This window comes from Pinus tabuliformis, chromosome 1_1 (genome assembly GCF_031772625.1).
Source record: "Pinus tabuliformis cultivar Carrire ecotype Pingquan chromosome 1_1, CPIR1, whole genome shotgun sequence".
In the NCBI taxonomy this organism is placed as follows: Eukaryota; Viridiplantae; Streptophyta; class Pinopsida; order Pinales; family Pinaceae; genus Pinus; species Pinus tabuliformis.
This window is the reverse complement of record NC_142297.1, coordinates 854642213-854646903: the sequence shown is the minus strand read 5'-3', so window position 1 is coordinate 854646903 and position 4691 is coordinate 854642213.

The following is a 4691-nucleotide window of genomic DNA, read 5'->3' as shown; positions in this document are numbered from 1 at the left end:
GACGCCGATCTTCCATAGTTTTTGCCTAAAACAGGTATGTGTTTTAGCTTTCTCTTTGTTTTCTTAAAAAATAGCTCCTTGAAGATAGGGTGTAGAAACTGCAGGCAAAATTTTCATGTATGTTTTAGCTTCTGGATCTTCTCCAGTGCCATTCCTGCCTCCTTCTGTAGCCTGCTTGAGGAGATGATTGATCAAGTGGGGGCACATGTACGCCTAGTGCCGATTTTGGTGGAGATTAAGGAGGGGACCCTACGCTCTCAGTTTTTTGTAAAGTTATGATTATGCTTAGGGCATATTTTATGAATCGTTAGGGGAGATGGATCCTTTGGGTAAAAAACATTGACAAATTAGATCTCTTTTGTGGAGAGTAGAGTGAAGGTTAGCCATTTCGTCTGCTGACGGGGAAGATTTGCGATCGCACACACAGACATTTGAATTGCAGAGACGGAAGTAGAAGAGACAGGAACCATAGCAGAACGAGGAAAGTAGAAAAGACGCACAACAAGCGATATCATAGCAGAACAAAGAAAGTAGAAGAGACAGGGACCATAGCAGCTTCCTCCCACTGCAGCGAGAATCATTACATCCCGTCGTATACCCTACCGGATTCCCAGTCGTTGCAGATTTCGTCATAACCTGTCATCTCATCTCAGGGTTAAAATTATATTAAAACACCCGGGACTATTGACCTTCAAAAAAATCATAAAAATTTTGTTCTTGGCACTTCTGCACTTGCTAAGACAGCGATGAAGGATAAAATACTGGTTGTGGCTGAGCAGTATACGGATATCTACACCAAAACCCAAAACTGGTTGAATCTAGCCGATCTTGCATTGCAAGACCTTGATAGGGGTATACCGATTTTATCAATAGGATGCATATGTTTGTATAGTTTTTTTATTTTCTTAATCATATGACGAAAACCAGAGTACAAGAATATGGGTTTCAATGCTTTGCAACTGTTGAGTTCTTGAGGCTCGGTTGCAACTTGGAGAACTAGGAATATTTTGAGAAGAGTATATATATTCTTTTCAATCCATGTCCTTGCCTTGCAGGACATTGAGAGGGGTATATAGATTCTTCTCAATGGAAAACAGTTGCAGTTTGTGTGGTTGTTTATGATCTTGCCATTTATTCACGTTTTTTTGTAATATGTAAAAAGTTGCAACCTCATTAAATGACATTTACACAGCTAGAATACACCAGTGCTACCTCTAGAGAGATAAAATCAGCTGCGTTCATCTGATTCCTCAGTGCTCAAGATACTGGCCCATTGATTATGTATTACAAAAAGTTGCAACCTCATTAAATGACATTTACACAGCTAGAATACACCAGTGCTACCTCTAGAGAGATAAAATCAGCTGCGTTCATCTGATTCCTCAGTGCTCAAGATACTGGCCCATTGTATAAACATGATCGAAGGGAATATCCTTCGCTTTGACAAGTGAAATAGCTAGTAAACTCAAGGCAGCAATATCAAGATGAGTCCATATGTGCTACATTATTAGATTAACTTGGTAAACTGATATCCTGTTGCCTGTTCAGATTGTTGGGGCTACCTTTAGATTCTTTCTTTTTGATTGTACAGACTTTAAACACATACCCAACCCATTTCCTTGTAAGCGTTACTAAGCATAGGATGATAATATGGGGCATTTTCTTGGATCGGATTCCAGCTTAGTTATTTCCTCTGCTTTTGGGCATATGTAAAGTTAAGTGCATTTTAATGGAATGTGATTGCTTGTTTCTGTGTTAAGATATCTGCAAATTTCCTTGCTGACACTTTCACATCAATGTAAGAGAAGTCCTTATAATCAAATGGGTATTTATCCCAGGAGTTTATTCTTGTACATTCTCACACTTTCAAGGCTTGCATATGTGCCATAAATCATAGACAAGTACCCAGACTTGGAAGAAAACTCAAAGTTAGAACCTCTTTTGACAGCGTATAGGTCCTCCTCATAAGATAGTTGTAGAGACTTCTCCCTTCAATGCGGTTGGGCTTTAAGACTACCGCTAAGACGCGCTAGGTCTCCTTACTTGAACAACACCTAAAACACATCCTTTAGGACTGTGTATTGAGTCTCTTTCTTATTGTGGATTAGGGGTTCATTTAGGCTCCCTTTGACTGCGTCTTAGCTGTGAATAGAAGACTGCAGCTAGGGCTCTTTTGGAGCTTCCTTTGACAGCGTATGGAAGCCTCCTTGCTGTGATGAAGAGCCTTCTTTTGGGACATCGAAGGAGCCTCTCTTCACTGTGATTTAATCCCTTTAGGACAGCATATAAGGCTTGCGGCTTGGGCATGTTGTACATCAACTAGGGCTCTTCCAAGGCTGTCCTAAAGGGCTCTTTAGATCAATCCTACACCTCTTGACGAGACTGTCCTGTTGTGCCACTGCTGCACTATGTCATGGCTGTCCCGTTGTGCCACCACTGCACTATGTCATGGTTGTCTCGTTGTGCTTTGCCATACCATAACAACACCATGAATTTGCCACACTAAATACTAGTTGTCCCATGTTGTACCATTGTACCATTGTTGTCCCGTTGTGCACTATATGCCATTGACCATTGTTGTCTCATTGTTGTAACATATGCTGCACCATACTGCGCCAAGTTGCCTTTGCTGTCCCATTGTTGTATCATTGCAGCACCATGTAGCATTGTTGTCCCACTGCTGCAACAAACATCTTGCTATCCATACTGCTGCACCATTGTTGCACCATACGTTTTGTTGTCCATTCTGCTGCACCATTGCTGCACCATACATCTTGTTGTCCATACTGTTGCACCACTGTTGCACCATACATCTTGCTGTCATCGATAATACTACTATGGTCCCTAACCCCATTTTCCTGCTCATTAATCAGATGAGAGGTACTTCCAATGAGTCTTAGATTGCATAGGTAGGATGCCTCGATAGGGGAATTGATCATCTATCCTACAGGAGAACTAATCATCCTGGCTCATAGGAGAATGAATCATCCTATCCCAAAGTCACCTTGGGGTATTACAAGAGAAAGCTAAGCTATTCATCTTGTACACAGTGCACCATTAGGGGAGGGTGAGTTGCCCTATGGTCGTGTGTTGCTCCAGTAAGTACCCCAAGCCCCTTAGATCTCCCAAAGCTCAATGCATGCAACATGCAGGACCCTTATACGAAGGTCTCTCAACGACTGCAGTTTGTTCGGGAAAGTCACAGATTTGACCTTTCCCCTGGGCTTTGACAAAATGTTTGCAACCTGTACATCAGTCTCAATGCCATGGAGCCTCCTCGCTCATCGACTTACCATATTCTAGATAAGTTAGTATCTGATGTCTATCAACTGGAGCAATCATCGAATACAAGATTTCTCAACAATCGAATCCCCCCCTGGTTGTCACAGAGGATCACAGTGGTATTCATCATGTGTACAAACAACGCACTGAAGAGCTTCCACAACCAGGCAGCGTCACACAAGATCATACTCGTAGCTATGTATTCGGTCTCGGCGGTGCTTATAGCAATCGACTTCTGCTTCTTGCTCATCCATGATATCGAAGCAGAATCCAAAGAGAACTAGCACTGAAAAGTTCTCTAGTGATCCTCCACATTGCCTGCCCAGTCAACATTCGAATAATCATGCAGCTTCATATTTCAGGCAGTGAATCTCAATCCATGAGAGATTGTGCTCCGAAGATATCTCAAAAGATTCTTGGCACCAATCTAGTGAGGCTCAACCAAATATGAGCTCACCATGCTAACTATAAAACATATATACGGACGAAAGTTCACCAAGAACATCAATGCAAATGAGTTTATGAAACTTAGAGGCATTTCTCAAATCTGGTCCAGCATCATCACAATATAACTTCTGAAAGTTAAGATCCTCGAGGTAGTCACAGTCTTGCAGTTTACTATTCCACATCCGGAATCCAACTCTCTCTTACTTTTGCAAGTGAGAGGGCCTGCACCTATTAGAAATAGGTCGTTCTTAGAAGGTGTCGGTATGAAGGTCTATCATCCACAATCTTCAAACAATGGTTTGGATTGGCTTCACTCTTAGTGAATCTCAACTTCATCTGACAATTATCAATCCTCTCATATCAAACCCGCGGTGATTTGCTTCAAGCCATAGAGGGCAGCGTATTTGACGCAGAGGCCCAGAGAGGCCAGCGTATTTGACGCAGAGGCCCAGAGAGCTAATGCAGGGCCTCCTGAGACTGACACAGGCCTAGATAGGCTGACGCAGGGCCAATGCTGGGCAAGGAGAGGCTGACGCAGTCCAGATTGGGCAGACGCTGGGGTTTCAGTGCAATTTTGTGCTGAGGAGCTGTCGGAATGATTATCTGAGTTTTCAGCCAAGAGATCTATGAGAAACTGTGAGGTATTACTGCTAAGGAAATTCTCTGGGTTAGGCCAGTTTTGACACCCAGATTGTACTCTTATATTGCTTAGTAAAAAAAACCCTCAGATAGCTGCACCGGTTTTCTCGCATTGGGTTTTTCCGGGGACATTGGTCCAAAAATAACGGTGTCATATGGGTGTTTTTTGTTTTTGTTTCTTCTAGTAGCCTTTTAGTAGCCTTTTTGTGTTGCAAAAAACCCTCTTATACTCCCTTTTTCTTCAACTAGCCTTTTGATAGTAAAATATACGAAGGTCTCTCAACAACTCCAGGTTGTTCGGGAAAGTCACAGATTTGACCTTT